Genomic DNA, 24,816 nt, shown 5'->3' on the forward strand with positions numbered 1-24,816 from the left:
GAGCCACCGAGGACACAGATGAGTAGAGCGACTGCAGGGACTTATCCCTTTTACGCTTCCCGTGAGACCCACATTCCCAACTCTCCACAATCTAAGTACGTAATGTTCCTAATAGATATTGCCCATCCACTCATTACTCACGCACACTAGGGTGACGATTCCCGTAAGAGTTCGGGAAACCTGTGCGCATTCACACAGACGAAGGTCAACGGCCGGGTAGCCTTGGCGCGAGTAATGAGTGGATGGGCAAATATCTATATGTAGATTGTGGTCAGTTGAGAATGTGTGTCTCACTGGAAGAGTGCAAGGGATAAGTCCCTGCAGTCGTGCAATTCGTATGTGTCCTCGGTGGCTTGGATAGATAGAGCGTCCCCCATATACGCAGGAGATCCCGCGTTCGAGTCCCGGTCGGGACACACATTTTCAGCTGTCCCCATCAAGGTATATCAACAACACCTGGCGGCAGCTGAGGGTTTCAGTTAATTATCATTTAAATTTGGTACATATTTATCGAACCCAGGATCTGGACGGATACAAAACCAAGGTATGTCATTTGAGTTGGCATGTTCGTTTGTCTTTGTCATCAATTTGCAGCTTTCCATTCCTGTCACTTGGCAGCCAACTCTTCGGTCCAGCATAACTGCTGCACTCCAAGTCATCCACCTCATATATCAGGACCTGCCATATGACTCTTTCCATCTAACATGCCTTCAGCTACTGTTTACACCAATCACTCATATCTTAATATGCGCCCAATCATTTTATGTCTTGGTTTCGTTATTATATATTATACAATGTTACTTATATTATTTATTATTTATTATTTTTATTATTTATTACACAATGTTACTCGTTGACCCATAGCAGAACGTCTCCACTCACTACTCGATCAAGCTACGTGACCTTCAATAATTTCCTGTACAACCACAGTTCAAAGGCTTCTAACCGTTTTATTTCTGTCTGCCCCTGTCCATGGTTCACACTCACACAACCCTGTACTCAACACATAGACTTTCGCGAATCTTTCTCTGGTCGCAAGGTCTGTGTTTCTGGATGCTAGTAACGGTTTATTTTTATAGAAAACCTCTTGCACTCCTTACCACTATGTCTTTCTTACATATTCCTTTTTTATCTATTTTACTGTTGCCTTACCAAAATTCGGCCTTCTATTCAAAAGCTATCTTGTCCAGATTCAACATTTAGCCATCCAGCATGTCATCCTGCAACACACACCGTTGTATTCACCAAATGCACTTCGCGACAAACATATAAAACTGGCAACAACCGAAAGTGGTTGCTCCTATGAGTTGGCTTGCTTACAGGCAGCAACTGTACAGTTTCGTCACGGGGCCAAATAGGTTTAGACAAGAACATAGCAGAAACAGAAAGGAACACAGAGCAGCAACAACTTATAATGATTTACTGAAAGAAGTTTTCCAATACTTAACTAGAGTATGAAGATTGTGTGTGGGGATATACACTGAAGAGCGAAACAAACTGATACTGCTGAGTAATATCGCGTAGGGCTCCGGTGCGCACGCGGAAGTACCGCAACACGACGTGGCATGAACTCAACTAATGTCTGAAATAGTGCTGGAAGGAATTGACACCATGAATCTTGCAGGGCTGTCCATAAATCCTTAAGAGTACGAGGGAATGGAGATCTCTTCTGAACACCACGTTGCATGGCATCCAAGATATGCTCAATAATGTTCATGTCTGTGGAGTTTGGTGGCTAGCGGAAGTGTTTAAACTCAGAAAAGTGTTTCTGGAGCCACTCTGTAGCAATTCTGGATGTGTGGGGTGTCGCATTGTCCTGTTGGATTTGCCCAAGTCCGTCAGAATGCACAGTGGAGATGAATGGATGCAGGTGATCAGACAGGAAGCTTACATACGTGTCACCTGTCACAGTCGTATCTAGGTGTATGAGGTTTCTAATATCTCTCCAACTACACATGCCCCTCACCATTACAGAGTCTCCACCAGTTTGAACAGTCCCCTGCTGACATGCAGGGTCCATGGATTCATGAGGTTGTCTCCATACCCGTACACGTCCATCCCCTCGGTACAATTTGAAACGAGATTCGTCTGACCACGCAAGATGTTTCCAGTCGTTAATAGTCAATTGTCGGTGTTGATGGACTCAGGCGAGGTGTAAAGCTTTGTGATGTGCAGTCATCAAGGGTACAAGTGGGTCTTTGGCTCCGAAAGCCCATATCGATAATGTTACGTTGAATGATTCGCACGCTGACACTTGTTGATGGCCCTGCATTGAAATCTGAAGCAATTTGCGGAAGGGCTGCACTTCTGTCACGTTGAACGATTCACGTCTGTCAACGTTGGTCCCGTTCTTGCAGGATCTTTTTCCGGCCGCAGTGATGTAAGAGATTTTATGTTTTACCGGATTCCTGATATTCACGGTAAACTCGTGAGATAGTCGTACGGGAAAATCCCCACTTCATCGTACCTCTATTCGATCTTAGCCACACCAAGTTGCGCCTGACTGTTAGGGAGCTCAGTGCTTCTCCAAAAAATCAAAATGTTCAAATGTGTGTGAAATCTTATGGGACTTAACTGCTAAGGTCATCAGTCCCTAAGCTTACGCACTACTTAACCTAAATTATCCTAAGGACAAACACACACACCCATGCCCGAGGGAGGACTCGAACCTCCGCCGGGACCAGCCGCACCAAGTGGTTCAAATGGCTCTGAGCACTATGGGACTTAACATCTGAGGTCATCAGTCCCCTATAACTTAGAACTACTTAAACCTAACTAACCTAAGGACATCACACACACCCATGCCCGAGGCAGGATTCGAACTTGCGACCGTAGCGATGGTTCAAATGGCTCTGAGCACTATGGGACTCAACTGCTGAGGTCATTAGTCCCCTAGAACTTAGAACTAGTTAAACCTAACTAACCTAAGGACATCACAAACATCCATGCCCGAGGCAGGATTCGAACCTGCGACCGTAGCGGTCTTGCGGTTCCAGACTGCAGCGCCTTTAACCGCACGGCCACTTCGGCCGGCCCAGCCACACCGTCCAGGGCTGCAGCGCCTTAGACCGAGTGCTTGTCCAAATAGGTCGTGCCCCGTATCTTCTGGAGCTAACACTACATACCATTAGCTTAGTTCTCTCTTTATGTACATATTACATTCATCAGTTAGCACAAGTTACTTTTCATGAAGCAGCCGATTACCTATAGCGATTTCTGCTATGTCACCAGCAAACTATAACACGCTGTTTTTATGTCCATGAAAAATAACTCCTAAATCGAGATAGTCCTTTACTTCCTGCAAGGCCTCTTCTATATTCGAATTAAATCTGAGAAGTGATTCTAGATACTCAAACTAGTTCATCTTTGGAAACTATTTCAAAGGTGGCTGGTCCATTTAGGGACCCGCTCATTATTTTGTTCACCGTTACGTTTTTATGTATGGGTTTAAAAAAGTCTCAGGGAAAAGTAAAAGTCATATAAGTACTGTACCCAATAACAAAAGCGTACCCAGAATATGAGTTTGGGCGGAGGAACAGTGATGAATTCATTGGTTTCGTGGTGGACGGTGATATACAATCCACAAAAGAACTGAAGGATCACCTTTTTGAACCCCCGTCAATCCCCATATTGTGACAAAGAAGAGTGACATTTGACTCAAAGAAGATTGCAATCTTCCTCTATAATGGTGCAAAAGCTTGGCGCCCTGCAACGTTCCCCTCGGCCTCGGCAACGCTTCAAACAGCGAGTCGATTTATGTGAAAATATGGCCAGAGCTCAGAAGTTTATGTGAAATGTAAGTTTCGTTAATGTTGTGACATTGGCACCAAATTTCACCACAATGCTACCCAAAGCTACCGCGGACATGTCACGCGATGGGAAGGCCGTTACACTCCCTCCTTACCCAAATCTCACCCCCACTCTTGACGCCCCCGCAATGGAGGTCAGAACCGTGACACTCAGCGTTGAAAGCACGCAGTTTTCTAATGGATGGCCGAGGAAACCATTTCAGATAGACCGCCGCTCTGAATCGATACACGAGGCCTCAGGAGGTGGCATGAAATGCGTCACTGAAACACCCCTGCACTTGGGACGTTCACTTACACACTTTCGTGGGTCGAAAACGATAGCTTGCAGTGCGATGGACTTAACAACGACGTTCGATATAAAGGTTGCCACAGCTGGCACTCTCTGAACAATTCAACCCTTCTATAAGGACATTGTGGGGCTGCAACCACATTGAATGTGACATGACCCCTTTGGAGTGTAGCGCGACTGCAATTTTTGCTCTGGTATACAGGGTGGAACAGTAGGTACCGTTCAAAACCATTCGAAAAAATTTGAAAGTGATCCGAAGCAAAACGTGTTTACACTTTTCCAGCAATCCCATATCTAGCCCTCCTGTATCTAATCACAAGTACTATTTTATTTATTTTAAAGTACTTATTAACTGGGTAGTTTCTATACAGCATTGTCACACATAATAAGCCTGACCATTACAATACTCCATTATCTCTGCCTACTGTATAAGTTGACTTTTCTAAACTCGTATACTTTCCGAAAAGATAAACAGCCTGTGGAATTCTTACATTCATTAGATTTTTCAGAATTACTGCCATATAAATTTATACTAGAAGAGAACACTATTGTCGTGTTGATAAAGAAGCTGAAAGCTTAACAGGGCTTAGTCAGCGGAGCATGCATAAAACTCAAAGAATTTACAGTTAATGGTCAGCTGATTGACACCGGGAAAACGGTTGTAATACCACGGATAAACGTAACACAATTTTATCCAAGCATGCCTTTTCAATTGCCAAGAAGACAGTTGCCTGTTAAAATTACATTTGTAGTCATATCCCAGGGACAAACGTTTCAAAATGCAGGACTGTATTTACCAAATCGCATCTTTACACACGGACAATTGTACGTAGCATTTTCAATGGTAACTAAATCAACTAACAGTTTTGTCCATTAAGGAAAACGAAAACAAAAAAGTACTCGAAGGTTGCATTCTTAAGTCTAATGCCATTTACGCCGTGGTACTGCAATGCTCTGTAAAGAACTTTGTTCAAAATTATGTTTATGGAAATATATATTCAAGGAAGTATCACAAATTCATAGGTATTATTTCACGTCGTACGGTTCACTTTTTAAGATTTTTTATTTTCATTCCCAAACCTAACCTGTTCTAACGATTCCGTTTATTACAAATACTGGCGTTATTTAAAACTATAATAGTGAGAAATTTTGGCACAGGTCCGTTGGTTGTACATGGTTGTGCCTTTCTTCGAAACTCTTTATCACAACTACAGTACAAAAAAAGTTTGAGAAATTTACATAACTCAAATATGTCATAAAGCGGAATATACATTAAAATATAACAACAGCAATACTTGCAATATTCATTGAATTACCATACCTCTTGGGCCGTGTACCACTTCCATTTAAAAGCATTTAGGTGTGTGATTAACAGATGATACAAACATGAGATTGTCTATAAGCTTCACAGCTCCTTCAAGTTGTCTTTATGCTTTACATGAAAAAGACTCATAAAATTATAAATGAACATGACATCTGTCCCTTAGTTTGTGCATAAAATTTAAACATATTACATTAATTTTTACTATCTTGTCCATTTTTTGCATATTTACAAGTTGCAATAAATTACAATCGCCGAAAACCCATTGCATTTACAACTTAAACATTAACATTTGTTAGCGTGTATGTAAAAGTAATGAAAGGTGCGATATAAGCTTACTAGGTGAAATATTAAATACCGCCTTTAAAGAGCACACAGGTCGTTTTGGAACGCAGTAGATGATGGTTGACTGACACCAGCCGATCATATGGCCCTCTACTCCTGTCGTAAGTCAGGGCAGTGAAGTAGTGCATGCATATACAGGGTGAGTCACCTAACATTACCGCTGGATATATTTCGTAAACCACATCAAATACTGACGAATCGATTCCACAGACCGAACGTGAGGAGAGGGGCTAGTGTAATTGGTTAATACAAACCATACAAAAATGCACGGAAGTATGTTTTTTAACACAAACCTACGTTTTTTTAAATGGAACCCAGTTAGTTTTGTTAGAACATCTGAACATGTAAACAAATACGTAGTCAGTGCCGTTTGTTGCATTGTAAAATGTTAATTACATCCAGAGATATTGTAACCTAAAGTTGACGCTTGAGTACCACTCCTCCGCTGTTCGATCGTGTGTATCGGAGAGCACCGAATTACGTAGGGATCCAAAGGGAACGGTGATGGACCTTAGGTACAGAAGAGATTGCAACAGCACATTACGTCCACATGCCAACACCTTTTTATTGGTCTTTTTCCCTGAGGCACATGTACATTACCATGAGGGGTGAGGTACACGTACACACGTGGTTTCCGTTTTCAATTACGGAGTGGAATAGAGTGTGTCCCGAAATGTCAGGCCAATAGATGTTCAATGTGGTGGCCATAATTTGCTGCACACAATTACAATCTCTGGCGTAATGAATATCGTACACGCCGCAGCATATCTGGTGTAATGTCGCCGCAGGCTGCCACAATGCGTTGTTTCATATACTCTGGGGTTGTAGGCACATCACGGTACACATTCTCCTTTAACGTACCCCACAGAAAAAAGTCCAGAGGTGTAAGATCAGGCCGGCCGGTGTGGCCGTGCGGTTAAAGGCGCTTCAGTCTGGAACCGCGTGACCGCTACGGTCGCAGGTTCGAATCCTGCCTCGGGCATGGATGTGTGTGATGTCCTTAGGTTAGTTAGGTTTAATTAGTTCTAAGTTCTAGGCGACTGATGACCTCAGAAGTTAAGTCGCATAGTGCTCAGAGCCATTTTTTTTTTTTTTTTTTTTTTTTTTGTTTGTAAGATCAGGAGAACGGGCTGGCCAATTTATGCGTCCTCCACGTCCTATGAAACGCCCGTCGAACATCCTGTCAAGGGTCAGCCTAGTATTAATTGCGGAATGTGCAGGTGCACCATCATGCTGATACCACATACGTCGACGCGTTTCCAGTGGGACATTTTCGAGCAACGTTGGCAGATCATTCTGTAGAAACGCGATGTATGATGCAGCTGTTTGGTCGCCAATGATTCCGCACCATGCACTTACAGTCCACGGTCGCTGTCGCTCTACCTGTCTGAGCCAGCGAGGATTGTCCACGGACCAGTAATGCATGTTCCGTAGATTCACTGCACCGTGGTTTGTGAAACCCGCTTCATCGGTAAACAGGTAGAACTGCAACGCATTCTCTGTTAATGCCCATTGACAGAATTGCACTCGATGATTAAAGTCATCACCATGGAATTGCTGATGTAGCGACACATGAAACGGGTGAAAGCGGTGACGATCAGTTTGCGCATGACACTACTTTGACTCAGTCCACCGGCTCTCGCAATGTCCCGTGTACTCATGTGTGGGTTCATGGCAACAGCAGCTAACACACCAACTGCACCCGCTTCTCCTGTGACGTGCCTGTTACGGACACGTTTGCGTGCTACGACCATACCTGTTGCAAACAGTTGGCGGTAGATGTTTTGCAGTGTGCGGCACGTTGGAAGCTCTCTGTCCGGGTACCGTTCTGCATACACCCTGCAGCCTTCAGCTGCATTTCGTCGACACTCGCCATATATGAGTATCATCTCCGCCTTTTCAGAGTTCGAATACACCATGGTCACAGTTCCTACAACACTACACTATCACAGACGTCTGGTAACACGGTGTACTACAGTTGGTCTGCGTGCGGAGACGAATGCAGAATAACAATAACAGCAAGCGCTACATGCGGACACTGCGACAGCTAGACCAAACCACAACAGTGCACTGCAGCCACACTCGTAAACACGGTTGTCATCGTAAACATGTCCCTGCAGATGTTGCTCGCCGACAGTGGCCCGTGTTTGTTACAACACGCAACTGAACGTCGGAGGTTTCAAGCGTCAACTTTAGGTTACAATATCTCCAGATGTAATTAACATTTTACAGTGCAACAAACGGCACTGATTACGTATTTGTTTATATGTTCAGATGTGCTAACAAAACTAACGTGGTTCCATTTAAAAAAACATAGGTTTGTGTTAAAAAAACATACTTCCGTGCATTTTTGTATGGTTTGTATTAAACAATTACTCTAGCCCCTCTCCTCTGTTCGGTCTGTGGAACCGGTTCGTCAGTATTTGATGTGCTTTACGAAATATATCCAGCGGTATTGTTAGGTGACTCACCCTGTTTATGTACTAGTCGGTTCTATGGAATCAGCGCAGTACAATTGGTCGACGTGGGAACGTTACAGAGTGCCAGAAACGTGCTGTCACCTTGGACGTGCCCATGAACATGTAACAATGCGTACTGACTGCATAACTTATCTACCAGGCGCGGAATACCACCAGTAGCCATGTAACAAGATGGAACAACAATGGTGGTAATAAGATCCTAACTGGGATGGACTGTAAACGTATGTAACGGCTTGATAAAGACAATTATTCTTCACATTTCATGCGTGATACTGATCACAGATCAAAATACATTATCTGCCAATGGTGGTAATAAGATCCTAACTGGGATGGACTGTAAACGTATGTAACGGCTTGATAAAGACAATTATTCTTCACATTTCATGCGTGATACTGATCACAGATCAAAATACATTATCTGCCACTCCTGTAACACGTTACCACATAGCTCACCGATCTCCGTCCACTAAAAAGGAGTGAATACAACAGTAACTACTTGGATTATCGGGTACATCAATTGTAAGACTGCACCCATAAATTACTGGAATTTTCACATGAGGCAGAAGAACTTGATGCGCTAGTGAGGAATCATATTGATACGCGGTACAATTACGGGAAAGATTTTCGCAATCTGATATCCCACGTGTATTATTTTCGTCATTTTGCGATTTGGTAAAGCCATCTGACTCTCTCCAAATCCCAATCGACGCGGAACACAAGTTTAATTACGCTAGACAACCCCCGTCGGCGGGCCAGTTGCTAATTGACAGTAATTACATGAGCCGGCGGTTATATTGTTTGCTGCTATTATTCGTTTCGAATGTCGGTATTTATTGCTCTAGCTCTTTTTTGGCGTAAATGAGAACGAGCTTTCAAACGAGAACTATGTCTATCCCCTTCCACAGCGACCAACGTGAATGGCTTTTCGTACTGATATACGGGCCCCGTGAATACACATTACACATTTACAACGAAATGCTAGATGAGAAAAGTGAGTTCCACAGTGCAGCCATGTAATATTTTATGGAACGTATATTTCTTTATTTGCTATATTTTTAATGTCATAGAGAGCTACTAAGTTGGAGACATATCAGGCTAACATTGATGAAGATAGCAGCATTACATCCCGTAACGAGATGATTTATGTCTTGGTAGCAATGTTTCTAAACATTTAATGAATTCACCCCACATGATGGATCTCGTAAATATACAATCAGCCTTCTGTTATGTCACTGCGGAAATTTTTTCAGTTATTTAAGGGCAAATACTAGTAGAGGAAACATAATTTTCGGACAGTGCACAAAGGTTATGCAAGTACGAGAAGGCGTTCATTATTCAGTGGCAATAACAAATCTGTGTATGAGTGCTCGTTATGAAGTAAAACTATAAAGTATGAATCTTCTTTTTCTTGCACCTTTGTCCCTCATCAGCGCAGGATAGGCTTGGTAATCAACGGATTTAGCATGGGTAGTTTAAGGGGTGGTCAGATGCACTTCCTGTCGCCACCCCGTTAGTCCCGGGGACGGAATACACGTATGTGTACCTCAACTGCCTGGGGTTAGTGCTATTCGTGTGAAAGTGAGCGAAAATTTTCTAAAAGTTTGCGAATCGAGTAACAGAGTCTGGACTTGAGTACCAGTCCGGTATACGCCCAGTGGGATGTGAAAACCCGCCTAAAAACCACATCCAGACTGGCCGGCATACCGAAACTCGCCGTTAATCCGCAGGGTGGATTCGATCCGGTGCCACCATATCTCCTCGACGCGGAAGCAGTGGTTTAGCACACAGCGCTATTTTCGAGGGTAGTAAAACTATAAAATATGAATCCTTAGACTAAAAAAATAATTTGAAAATTATCTAGAAATTAACACAGCGTTGTTATTCGGTCACAGAAGCAATAAGACACGGTACTGGTCCACTGATGTCCATCTCACAATCACCAGTAAAGGTTTTTTTTACCGTAAACTATCTTACTTTCTCCATTTTATCAAAAAATCGTTATTAATTACAGATAATTGATGAATTGCAGTTTAATTTTTAGGAAGAAGGTGTGATTCATTATTTCGAATTTGCAGTATAGTCAAAACGTGTAGTCTGAAGCAGTGAAAGGTATTCTTTCAGAGTATTTCACAGAAAGACCTTTGACAGCTCGCAGTAGTAATAAATTGCTGAGGCATCAATACTTCACTTTAAGATGGCCCTTTCGTTTAGTCAGAATTTTGGATACTGGCACCCATTTACGCATCAATTATGTGAAAAATGCGTCTCGCTTGTCAACAAGAAGTGTAACTCCGGGTTTGGACTATTTTCCATGCGTATGAACCAGAAGGTCCTTTACATAACAATAAGTAGTAGCTTCGTAATCGCTAAGGTGTAACTTACATATGGAAAATATATCCTGCCAATAAGTTACATATTCTGCTGTATACTCCATTTTTATTATTCCTGTCAACAAAATTTCCGTTGAGTAGCTGTAGCCCTTTGTTTTCGTTGTCCAGTCCATATCTTGAGAATGATTCAGAAACTGGTTAACTACTCAAGTGATGTACGACTCCTTTCTTGCAAATGCTGTCACTAGGGTTTGCTTAGGATTTGTCTGACCCCTCCGCTGTCATCTATTAAAGCAGCAGGAAAGGATACAACTTCATTAGTACCTTCGAGAATTTCGGTTTGATAATAGTTCCACGTAGACGCAAGAGTCGAATGATCCACATGAGTGTGGTGTAATATACACTCCTGGAAATTGAAATAAGAACACCGTGAATTCATTGTCCCAGGAAGGGGAAACTTTATTGACACATTCCTGGGGTCAGATACATCACATGATCACACTGACAGAACCACAGGCACATAGACACAGGCAACAGAGCATGCACAATGTCGGCACTAGTACAGTGTATATCCACCTTTCGCAGCAATGCAGGCTGCTGTTCTCCCATGGAGACGATCGTAGAGATGCTGGATGTAGTCCTGTGGAACGGCTTGCCATGCCATTTCCACCTGGCGCCTCAGTTGGACCAGCGTTCGTGCTGGACGTGCAGACCGCGTGAGACGACGCTTCATCCAGTCCCAAACATGCTCAATGGGGGACAGATCCGGAGATCTTGCTGGCCAGGGTAGTTGACTTACACCTTCTAGAGCACGTTGGGTGGCACGGGATACATGCGGACGTGCATTGTCCTGTTGGAACAGCAAGTTCCCTTGCCGGTCTAGGAATGGTAGAACGATGGGTTCGATGACGGTTTGGATGTACCGTGCACTATTCAGTGTCCCCTCGACGATCACCAGTGGTGTACGGCCAGTGTAGGAGATCGCTCCCCACACCATGATGCCGGGTGTTGGCCCTGTGTGCCTCAGTCGTATGCAGTCCTGATTGTGGCGCTCACCTGCACGGCGCCAAACACGCATACGACCATCATTGGCACCAAGGCAGAAGCAACTCTCATCGCTGAAGACGACACGTCTCCATTCGTCCCTCCATTCACGCCTGTCGCGACACAACTGGAGGCGGGCTGCACGATGTTGGGGCGTGAGCGGAAGACGGCCTAACGGTGTGCGGGACCGGAGCCCAGCTTCATGGAGACGGTTGCGAATGGTCCTCGCCGATACCCCAGGAGCAACAGTGTCCCTAATTTGCTGGGAAGTGGCGGTGCGGTCCCCTACGGCACTGCGTAGGATCCTACGGTCTTGGCGTGCATCCGTGCGTCGCTGCGGTCCGGTCCCTGGTCGACGGGCACGTGCACCTTCCGCCGACCACTGGCGACAACATCGATGTACTGTGGAGACCTCACGCCCCACGTGTTGAGCAATTCGGCGGTACGTCCACCCGGCCTCCCGCATGCCCACTATACGCCCTCGCTCAAAGTCCGTCAACTGCACATACGGTTCACGTCCACGCTGTCGCGGCATGCTACCAGTGTTAAAGACTGCGATGGAGCTCCGTATGCCACGGCAAACTGGCTGACACTGACGGCGGCGGTGCACAAATGCTGCGCAGCTAGCGCCATTCGATGGCCAACACCGCGGTTCCTGGTGTGTCCGCTGTGCCGTGCGTGTGATCATTGCTTGTACAGCCCTCTCGCAATGTCCGGAGCAAGTATGGTGGGTCTGACACACCGGTGTCAATGTGTTCTTTTTTCCATTTCCAGGAGTGTATTTCAATCGTATAAGAACTAAGAGCGGCAAGAATCCACGCAGATGAAATGGGTCGGGCTTTATAAAGACTGTGAGGCATAAGATAAACAACAGAAGATAAACGATGTGAATGTATTTGAATGTGCTGTTTAAGAACGAGTGCAGGCGTACAGCTGTGTGGTCTTCAGTCCTGAGACTGGTTTGATGCAGGCGTACAACTACTAAGATAATATAGCACTATTTTGGAGGAAAGGGGTTTAGATCGCTTTCTGGCCTTCCTGATTTGGATTACCCGTTTCTTCCCTTAAATCTCGACAAATTAATTCCAGATGCTCAGACGATCATGGTGAACGGAGGTAATCTGACCGTTAGAAAGTTGTATGTGCATCAAGAGGAAGTGAAGACTTCATGGAAAAACAAGTGTCTAAACAGCTTGGAATGCTAAACACTATATATATATATATATATATATATATATATATATATATATATATAGTGTTTATATATATATGAATCTTTAGACTAAAAGAGTAATTTGAAAATTATCTAGAAATGAAAACAGCATTGTTAATTCGGGCACAGAAGCAAATAAGACCCGGTACTGTTCCACTGATGCGCAATATATATATATATATATACGTTCCTCAGAGATATGAGTAAGGAAAAACTGAATAACTCATGGCTTGATAAAGTATTACAGTGGAATATTTACGGCATTTGATAGATTTTCTAAGTAATAGCACAGTGACATAACGTTCGATAGTGTTAGCAGCAAAACGTTTCACGAAAAGAGCCAGGAGTGCTTTCAATCTGGGGGTTAAATTGACGCCCCAGCATCACTTCGCGCTATTGCCTCATCAAACTCTTCAACGAGCACCCGCCTGGCTGGTTGTTAATTAATGCTTATTTCTTATAATTCTTACTTCCTACTTCTACATACATGCAATTCATTAATTCGTGCTGGTTCATGACATATAATAATCTTTCTTCAACGTCTCATAAAATAATACCATTTGTTAAAAAATGAAAAATACCAAAGCTGGAGCCCAGCTATTCTGTAAAATGAAATGTCTGAATCCACCACATTAATACACAAGTGCCCAACTGCTAAATGTTTTTTTTTAACAATAAACCTCGGTTTGACTGTGTAAGATGTAACTGTCTTAAACATATGTGTCAATCTTGTTTACCTGCTTTGGACTTGGTGCAAATGGCTCTGAGCACTATGGGACTTAACTTTTGAGGTCATCAGTCTCCTACAGCTTAGAACTACTTAAACCTAACCAACCTAAGGACATCATACACATTCATGCCCGAGGCAGGATTCGAACCTGCGACCGTAGCGGACGCGCGGTTCCAGATTGTAGCGCCTAGAACCCCTCGGCCACTCCGGCCGGCGCGTTTGGTCTGCCTTAACAGATATCACTTAATGACGGTCTAACAACGTTTAACAATGTACTTGATAATACCATAAAGCCGAAATCTGTGAAGATAAATATAGTAACACAGAGTAAAATGGTGGGTTACTCTTTTAAAAAAGTACTCTATGCCTGTGGCTCAACAACATCAAAAACGTTTTGCTAAATGAAGATCCACTAAGTTCAAAGAGTGACTTGATAAAGGAGGAGATACAACAGTACGTTACATTTCTAAAGCTCGAAAGTATTACATCTGCCTCCCGCAAAAGAACTCATTGGTCCTCCTTATGTATTTGTTCTTCACCTTCTCCCAGTTTTCTCTAGAACCTTAACAAATGAGTGCTAGTGATGTCGTCTGGCTTTTTGGAGTCGCGCATGTACTCAGCTAGGTAAATAACAGATTAGATGAGAAAACTAATGTGATAAATCTCATCAGAGGAAAAGAACTCCTAGGTTTCATGATGTTTCATTATATTTCCATGTGAAGCAATAGTGAGATAACATTTTGTAAAAGTTGACTTTCATCGTAACCTTGCTATTATCCATTAAAGTTGTTTTGGGATCACACGTTTGGTTTCACTTGTGATACAGGTCATGTGTCTGCACGGTACGGCACGAAATCTCATTTCTAGAAATTGGTATTGCACCGACTCATCCCTACTACCATTATCTGGAGCGAACATCACTCCATATCAGATAGGTGGCTGGTTGTCGCCAGTTTCAGAGACAGGGGATGCCCATATTCCTCCATTTCTGCCTTCTCGTATTTATTTTGTAATTTCTATCAAATGCGAAAGTAATAATTGCGGCACAATTTTTTCCTGCGCAGGGTGCACCATATGCATAACATGACATATCACTAGTTATTTTTCATGTTGGAGCCGACTTGACTTGGAACGTGGTTGCGCTTTCCCTATTACGAGGGTGTGACGAAAAGTAATGCCTCAGAATTTTTTATTCTGTTCGCAATATCGGTTGAGGTATTACATGTCGTGCATATTACTTGGTTATTGTATTTTGCTATTTGGGGAGCAAAATAACTGATGATGGTCGAAGTAGAGAGGATATAAAATGTAGTCTGGCAATGGCAAGGAAAGTGTTTCTGAAGAAGAGAAATTTGTTAACATCGAGTATAGATTTAAGTGTCAGGAAGTCTTTTCTGAAAGTATTTGTATGGAGTGTAGCCATGTATGGAAGTGAAACATGGACGGTAAATAGTTTGGACAAGAAGAGAATAGAAGCTTTCGAAATGTGGTGCTACAGAAGAATGCTGAAGATTAGATGGGTAGATCACATAACTAATGAGGAAGTATTGAATTGGACTGGGGAGAAGAGAAGTTTGTGGCACAACTTGACCAGAAGAAGGGATCAGTTGGTAGGACATGTTCTGAGGCATCAAGGGACCACCAATTTAGTATTGGAGGGCAGCGTGGAGGGTAAAAATCGTAGAGGGAGGCCAAGAGATGAATACACTAAGCATATTCAGAAGGATATAGGCTGCAGTAGGTACTGGGAGATGAAGAACCTTGCACAGGATAGATTAGCATGGAGAGCTGCATCAAACCAGTCTCAGGACTGAAGACCACAACAACAACATATTACTTGGTCGACTTTTCCATTTCGCTGCCACAATTTGCAACCCTCTACCGCTAGACGGCCCCAAACTGTAACGTGTAACATGGTGGTATGTTACGTTAATATGTCGGTGCAACAGAAACAGTATTCTGTAATTGCTCCGAAAACTGAAAGCATGAATTCGAAGAGTTCGTCCGCAGATGGAGCGCCGTCTTCTTCAGAGTGACATTGTCAGAGCACACACGAGCGCCGCGTCATCTGTAATAATCCGACGCCTTGAGTTCACTGTCATCGATCATCCTCCATACAGTCCCGACTTCATCTCTTTCCAAAACTTAAAAGAGCATCTTCGAAGACATCACATTGATACTGATGAACATGTCCCAGCAGAGATAAGCTTGTGACCCTGTCGACAAAGCCAGTGACGGTACCAACAAACTGAGCTCTCGTGGGGAGAAATGTGTTCGTCGCTGGGGTGACAGTTGAGAAATAAATATGTGGACATAAACAGTAAAGATATAGAATGTTAATAACGTTTGTTTTATTAAAAAAACTTAAAGAATTTTCACGTAACAAATTCAGAGGCATTATCTTTCAGCACGTCCTCGTTGTTATTTACTTGTTCCATAGATCGTTTGAACGATTATTTTTTTGTAGAACGAATAAGTTTACAGGATTTGTATACGAGATTAGAGTTAGATTAATGAAAATACTATTTTTTGTCCTACTTATGCAACTACGCTTAAACACTTAGGTTTTTATTTGTCTTTCTACAGGATACCATTATTAAATGAAAATTCGTCCGTGCAATAGAAACAGCTGTTACAAGAAATCGTTTTAGCTTTGATTTATAACTTGCTTTGCGACCAATCAGACACATGTGTTATTGGGCAAATGATCAAAAATTTTCTTTGCTGCATACTGAACCCCTTTCTCAGCCGTTGGTACTTTTAACAATGAATGGTAAATGTCATTTTTTCATCTAATGTAGTTGGTATAGACATCACTAGTCTTCTGAAATAATGGATTATTTATGACGAATTCCATTAGCGAATATGTGTATTATAATTGTACTATTAAAATGCCTAATTTCTTGAATAGGTGTCCACTCGATATCTGTAGGTAAACATCACATATTACTCTTATTTCTCGCTTTTATAGAATCAATACTGTCTTTCTAAGTATTGAATTCCCACACAAAATTATGCCATAGAACATTATTAAATGAAAATACGCGAAATATAGCAGGAGCACGATTATTTTCTTTCTAGGACTAGCAATTATATGACAAACAAAACTAGTTGTAGTTAACTGTTTGAGCAGATCAGTAAAATGCTACTCCATAGTGTTGTGTGCGTTGGAAAGTGCTACTTCGTTGGAAAGTGCTACTTTCCGTATCTGGCATATGGGCGCTCTCCTGTGTAAAACGGTACCACAGTCCACCATATCTCCGTGCTAACGCCTATCTCTCCAATATGTACAAAGTACACAACACGTAGAACTGTTTGCGAAATACAGGCAACAGCTCTCTAATCCTCCAGATATCTCCTTTACTAAACGATGACAATTCATATCGTCTCTTCTACAGTGGGCGATTCAAAGAAGACTGTGCTTGTGAGAAAATCTGTCATTATTCCAATGTCAATAATATATATATATATATATATATATATATATATATATATATATATATATATATGTTCTTCTCTCTTTCACTTTCTCTCTCCCTCTCTCTCTCTCTTTCTTTCACACACACACTCACACTCACATGATTACGAAAATGTATAAAAAAATCTCTTCTTTCCAGTGTCGGTAACACTCACAGTCTACATGAAAAACAAAGGAAGAAACGAAAACACTGCACTAAGTACGGAATAGGTGAAACCACAGTACTATTTCAATGAAAACAACTTTTGTGAATTCATTCACAAAATTTCGGGAAAGCAGTTGCAGAACCTTTATTTCTTATTTTTCTAATGTTTCGACTGTATATCTTCCGCCGCTCTTCAGAGATAGAATCCACGATACACTACAGTACGTGTTACGTTGTTTTAAATCGCAGAAAAGACAAGCGCTAGAGACGTTAATCGGCGGTCAGGAATATGAATAAACTGAATCTGAGCGTAAGTGTTCGATTCTTGCTGGGATGTAGATGAGTCATTATTAGATGCGCTGTAACGAAGTCTTTGCGAGTTTATTAAAGAAAGCACTGGATCCCATGATTTGTCTGTGTTGAAACCGCTATCGTTGTTAATTAAGTTTTTCACAAAACGAATTTCGACTGTTTCTTTCACCACCGAGTCCCGAAAAGATTAACCCAACGCTAGTATTTCAGCATTTTCGTACCGTATAGAGCAGGGGAAGCCAACAATTCAGCTTGAGAGCAATGTTGTGGTAGGAGTGCCATAACCCTCAGCCTGGCTGCACATTTCCCCCACAGCCACAACAGGCTGTCTGAGTGTGAGGAGGGGGAAGAGGCGAAAGTGCAATAACACCGCATTTGAATGGCAATGCTGTTGCACGGAGTTCGACTTGGTTTCATATTTCACATTTCTCAACAATACAGATCACAAAGAAACCAATTTTCAGTATTGTTTAATCATTTTTGGTGCGCTGAAGACATAGCGTAATTTTTATTTGCTACAAACTATTGGCATACTGACAAACGCAGGCAATTTCACAGATTTTTGCACTCAGGCTGCCACGTAATCGTGACTTGTTTAGATTCATAATCGAGAAATGGTGTTTCACTCATATATGTCGATCAAAATATTATACTACTTTGCAACCTCGCTATGGAGACATGAAACTCTACCTGAGGTAAACAACGTAGGCGTGTTGGACAGTTTTACTGTAGAATGACTTGACTTTAAAACGGTATTACATAGCAGACCTATCAGTTACATCTGCACATGCACACGGGCCTTTTAAACTGAAACAGCAAACGGTCTCGAAAACAGCTCGGAAACATATCTAAGATGTCCTTAAAGTGTTTAGAAATCGATCCTTGTAACTCGTTCAAGGCCACAATGAATTCTTCAGACCTCGCATTCTCTTTAACGCTAGGGAACGTAGGGGACTGGACTGTGTTTCTCAGAATTTCTTCCTCCTTCAGTGCGATTTTCTTTCTAAATGCATCACCATCAAATCAGAAATAAGTTGCTTCTCACTTATAGTGTCTTAGTGTGGACAGTGTCCATTCAAGTCCAGTTAAAATGTGAGGTCTGCAAATCGTTCCGGATGTTTTAATTTTCGTTCCTGCACTCTTTTCCATCGTAAATTCAAAAATAGTGGGTTTTAATTCAGAAACCGTTCCAGCCATGCCCTATACACAGCTAACGTACTTTGCAGTAATATACGAGGGGCGTTCAGAAAGTAAGCTCCGATCGGTCGCGAAATGGAAACGACTGTGAAAATCCGATGAAGCTTTGCACAGATGTGTTGGGTAGTGTCTCTAGCATAACCCCAGTTAGCATCACGTCGCTCTTCTCATTTCTGAGCTCGCAGTTAGTGCGTAAAGATGTCTAGAAAATAGTGTCTGCCGCCAAGTACGAGGGCCTGGTGAGAAATTTCGCCTGAAGCTATGCAGCTAACATTACATAACTGTCGTGCTATTTCGTCTTCACGCCAATTCTCAGCCGCATTCTGCAGGGGCAATGAAGATGCTCCTGCATCGTTTTCAAATGGAAATGTTAGATTACCCACAATACAGTCCGCAATTGTCTCCCCCTGAGTTTCATCTCTGGTCACATGAACCGCTGTCTTTGAAGACAACATTTTGACACAGACAACGAGGTGTAGGCCAGCTTGGAGAATTGGCGGAAAGCACTGGCGGCTTCCTTCTACACTCCTGGAAATTGAAATAAGAACACCGTGAATTCATTGTCCCAGGAAGGGGAAACTTTATTGACACATTCCTGGGGTCAGATACATCACATGATCACACTGACAGAACCACAGGCACATAGACACAGGCAACAGAGCATGCACAATGTCGGCACTAGTACAGTGTATATCCACCTTTCGCAGCAATGCAGGCTGCTATTCTCCCATGGAGACGATCGTAGAGATGCTGGATGTAGTCCTGTGGAACGGCTTGCCATGCCATTTCCACCTGGCGCCTCAGTTGGACCAGCGTTCGTGCTGGACGTGCAGACCGCGTGAGACGACGCTTCATCCAGTCCCAAACATGCTCAATGGGGGACAGATCCGGAGATCTTGCTGGCCAGGGTAGTTGACTTACACCTTCTAGAGCACGTTGGGTGGCACGGGATACATGCGGACGTGCATTGTCCTGTTGGAACAGCAAGTTCCCTTGCCGGTCTAGGAATGGTAGAACGATGGGTTCGATGACGGTTTGGATGTACCGTGCACTATTCAGTGTCCCCTCGACGATCACCAGTGGTGTACGGCCAGTGTACGAGATCGCTCCCCACACCATGATGCCGGGTGTTGGCCCTGTGTGCCTCGGTCGTATGCAGTCCTGATTGTGGCGCTCACCTGCACGGCGCCAAACACGCATACGACCATCATTGGCACCAAGGCAGAAGCAACTCTCATCGCTGAAGACGACACGTCTCCATTCGTCCCTCCATTCACGCCTGTCGCGACACCACTGGAGGCGGGCTGCACGATGTTGGGACGTGAGCGGAAGACGGCCTAACGGTGTGCGGGACCGTAGCCCAGCTTCATGGAGACGGATGCGAATGGTCTTCGCCGATACCCCAGGAGCAACAGTGTCCCTAATTTGCTGGGAAGTGGCGGTGCGGTCCCCTACGGCACTGCGTAGGATCCTACGGTCTTGGCGTGCATCCGTGCGTCGCTGCAGTCCGGTCCCAGGTCGACGGGCACGTGCACCTTCCGCCGACCACTGGCGACAACATCGATGTACTGTGGAGACCTCACGCCCCACGTGTTGAGCAATTCGGCGGTACGTCCACCCGGCCTCCCGCATGCCCACTATACGCCCTCGCTCAAAGTCCGTCAACTGCACATACGGTTCACGTCCACGCTGTCGCGGCATGCTACCAGTGTTAAAGACTGCGATGGAGCTCCGTATGCCACGGCAAACTGGCTGACACTGACGGCGGCGGTGCTCAAATGCTGCGCAGCTAGCGCCAGTCGACGGCCAACACCGCGGTTCCTGGTGTGTCCGCTGTGCCGTGCGTGTGATCATTGCTTGTACAGCCCTCTCGCAGTGTCCGGAGCAAGTATGGTGGGTCTGACACACCGGTGTCAATGTGTTCTTTTTTCCATTTCCAGGAGTGTATGATGAGGCTTTTGAAAAGTTGGTACAACGCTATGACAAAAGTCTAAGTCAGAACGGCGACTACGTAGAGAAGTAGCTGAAAGGTGTAGCTAATTGTTACAAGTAAAACATTTCTGATGTTCACTGTGGTTTCAATTTGGCAATCAATCGGAGCTTACTTTCTGAACAGGCCTCGTATAAAGTCTCCAAAGTCTTCGTCCGCTTCCATCGAAGACTATTGCAACTGACAGTGGAATAATGAGTCCGATTTCAAAAATTTCTTCGAGTGCTCCATGCCTTTAAATTTAGGATAAATTGCTTCTTGACGTACAGAATAATGGACCCCGTTTGTCGATCGTTGTAATTTTTTCCTCTTTCATTGTCAACTAAATCTTTAAATTATTTCTGCGTGTTATTTTAATGGCGTTTCACTGCAAATTTTCAATACCCGTGGATTAACCGACTGCGTAATAGATGTTGAGAATTCTCGTCCCTCATTCCCATTCTGCTTTGGAGGCTTCTGAAGACAGATTGCTAGACTTCCTCTTTTTGTGCTAACAGCCACTGAACCTGTGAACGTCCTTCATACCACAAAAAACAGCGAAAAGTAAACAGCAATGACATCACGATGCTCCTGAAATGAATAGAGCTATACCGACCGAACAATGTCACATCGCAGTACTAAATTAAATGTCGCGCTGTACATGATGCTGTCGAGAAGGACTACTTACACGAGGCCCGCAAATCGAACTAACGAGCGGTTTTGCATGGCGTGGCCGACTCTGGCGTAGAGTGACTGGTATCGATACAGTGCTCTGCCACAACAGATTTAGTGTGGTGTAAGAGTAAAGTGCATCTGCGGTATTCCATGCATCTTTCCTGATGTACGAGTGGTCGGTCAACGTCTGCAGCGAATGTGTTTTCTCTAATTAACGACGGAACAAGTACTGTAGTGCACTTTGTATTCAGTCGGCTCATTCTAAAGATGTCTGTAAGGTACACGGCCAGAATATTAGAAAAAAGATGGAATCAAGTTTATGCAGCTCCCTTCCCGAAATTCTACGGGTGAATTAGTACGCTCTAAAACATTTAAACCGAACGAGGTGGCGCAGTAGTTACTATATCAGACTCGTTTTCGTGAGGACTGTGGTACATATACGGGTGTGGCCATCCAGATTCAGGTTTCCCGTGATTTCTCTAAATCGCTGCAGAAAAATTCCGGGATGGTTCTTCCCCATCCTTGCAACATTCCGAGCTTGTACTCCATCTCTAATGAACTCGATGTACACGGGAAATAAACACTAAAATTTTCCTTTGAAAACATTAAGATGCAAAACTTTTGTTTACTTTACAGCAGCAAAGTGGAAATATCACAAATTTCAGCAAAGTAAATTCGCTAAAAGTAAACGTGATACCAGGTTTCTTTTGACTTAAACCGCCACTAACAACCAGGAAAAAATCGTGGGCTTCAGAGTAAGTAAACAAAAGGAAAAAAATACCATAACTAAACTAAAGGCCAAATTTCTAAAGAAAAGCTGTTTTTTAATCTACAAATGGCAAAATTTAAAAGCATACACTACCTGTAAAAGGGAGAAGAGCCCAGAGGCCAGGAGACATGATCAAATGTCAGTAACTTCGTACATATAAACGCCACCGGCGAGTACGTAAATGATTGGAGTGCAGTTCTCTGTGACAGGTAGGACAACCACCTGAGTGCGTTAGTGTTGTTCGTGTTTAGTGTTGTCACCAGGCCTGGCAGGGTATACTGGGTGAGTAACTATTGACATCTAGAATAACTCCTAAAGTATGACAGTAGCTGTAAAGTGTGTGGGATAAATGTTGCATAGGACAACGGGGGCCATAATATGACGTCGGTTTTTTTGTTGCTAGGTGGGGTCGTGTCAGAGATATGAAGGTCATCTTTTTTTTCTTTTTTTAATGGGATGCTATAGTTTGGTACTTATTTTCCGCTAGCGGCTATCGAGACGAATCCAGCGACGTGTAACAGTTAGGTCTTTGAAGGTCAACGAAGGTCACAAAGGTGGCACGAACGTCCATTTACATAAGGTGCTCGAAGTGATGACCATTCGTATCAATGCAGCGTTGCAATCTTCTTACTTCTTATCATGGATTGAGTGGTATTCCTTATTACTTCGACACTTATCGAAGCACATGCTCTAACAATTCTCTCTCATATATCGTGCAAATAGTAAATATTCGCCGAATACGGCGCATTCAACTAACGTGCCATTGACATGTAAACACCATTCGACAGCTTCGCAATACAACATAATACGAACAGTAAAGCTAGTATCGTTGAATCAAGTGCATGTGAATGACGTATTCCTTCGAAGGACAAGTCGATATGCTCCTCAGTTACGGAGAATGCCGACGAAATTCAGTGAGAACTAGAGACTTATTCGCTGAAAGATATCCTCAATGCCGGCCGCGGTGGCCGTGCGGTTCTAGGCGCTACAGTCTGGAACCGAGTGACCGCTACGGTCGCAGGTTCGAATCCTGCCTCGGGCATGGATGTGTGTGATGTCCTTAGGTTAGTTAGGTTTAATTAGTTCTAAGTTCTAGGCGACTGATGACCTCAGAAGTTAAGTCGCATAGTGCTCAGAGCCAAGCCATATCCTCAATGTACTCACCCTGCACGTCGTACATTTACATATGTGTATGATATATTGAGAACAACTGGATCTTTAACGCATCGGAAACATATCCTGCAAAGGAAAGTTACTAACGAGGAAACGGAAATTGGTACTCTTGCCACTGTGGTTCGAAGTCCTTGTGTTAGTCCGCGTCCAATCGCAAGGAAATCTGGCATCAGCCAGAGTAGTGTCGTTCATGTTCTGCATTGCCATAAATATCAGCATTATCATATCAGTCTCCACCAAGAATTATCTGGTACGGATTGTGTGCGTCGCAATGAAATCTGCCGATGGGCTCAACTTCGGATTCAGAAAGATGACAGATTTATTCATTTGATTTTATTTACTGAGGTGGTTACATTCATGAACCATGGAAATGTTAATTTGCTTAACATGCATTATTGGGCAACTGAAAATCCATGTTGGCTTCGGCAAATTGCACACCAAAAACCGTGGTCGGTGAATGTATAGTGAGAGATTCTGGAGGACAAAATTATAGGCCCCTATTTCATCAAAGGAAATCTTAATGGTAGGAAGTACACCTCATTCCTTCAAGAAACATTAGGTCTGTTATTGGAAGAAATACCTTTAGGAACAGGGAACAGAATGTGGTATCAACACGATGGATGTCCGGCACTTTTTCGCTGATGGCTAGAAACGAGTTGCAGAGACAATTCCCAAATCGTTGGATTCGACGCGGAGGAGGTGTTTCGTGGCCGGCTCGCTCGCCAGACTTGACGCCTCTGGATCTTTTCGTGTGGGGATTCGTAAAAGATTTTGTTTATAAAGACGTTCCAACTACACCTGAAGATATGCGAGATAGAATTGTCAGAGCATGTGCTTCGATAATTGCCGATGTGATAAGGAATACCACTCAATCCACGATAAGAAATAAGATGATTGCAGCACTTCATTGATAGCAATGATCATCACTTTGAACACCTTCTGTAAATGGACGTCCATGCCACCTTTGTGACCTTCGTTGACCTTCAAAGACCTTACTGTTATAAGTCATTTGATTCGTCTCGATAGCCACTAACAGAAAATAAGTACCAAACTATAGCATCCCATAAAAAAAAAAAAAAAAAAAAAAAAAAAAAAAAAGCAAAGTTGACCTTCATATCTCTGAAGCGACCCCACCTAGCAACAAAACACCAACATTATATTATGGCCCCCATTGTCCCACGCAACTTTTGTCCCACAAACCTTTGAGCTACCATCACAGTTTCTGAGTTATTCTAGGTGGCAACAGTTAGAGACTCAACTGTACAAGGAGACTGATGTCGAATAGTGACTGTGAAGGACGCGGTACGGAACGTACTGCACGTACTTGTGTGAGACCGCGTTATCATCAACTGGTACAGTTTGAACAAGGCCTCATTGTGAGTCTCCAGTTGGCCTGTTGGTCCAGTCGTGCAACACCCAGATTAGCGGAGCGTTCGGATGCGACTGTGGCCCGATATTAGATGACATGGGAACGTGTTGGTAGGCAGACTCTTCTTCAAGGTACCGGTCGGCCACGCCTGACCACCACAAGGAAGGA

General features: G+C 43.4%; 1 protein-coding gene across 1 annotated transcript in view; it reads left to right on the forward strand.

Moving 5' to 3' along the window:
* LOC124556311 (protein artichoke-like) overlaps positions 1–24,816 on the forward strand; it is a 279,864-nt gene that overhangs the window by 186,273 nt on the left and 68,775 nt on the right. The gene's annotated exons all lie outside the window — the stretch shown is intronic.

This window comes from Schistocerca americana, chromosome X (assembly GCF_021461395.2).
Source record: "Schistocerca americana isolate TAMUIC-IGC-003095 chromosome X, iqSchAmer2.1, whole genome shotgun sequence".
Lineage (NCBI taxonomy): Eukaryota > Metazoa > Arthropoda > Insecta > Orthoptera > Acrididae > Schistocerca > Schistocerca americana.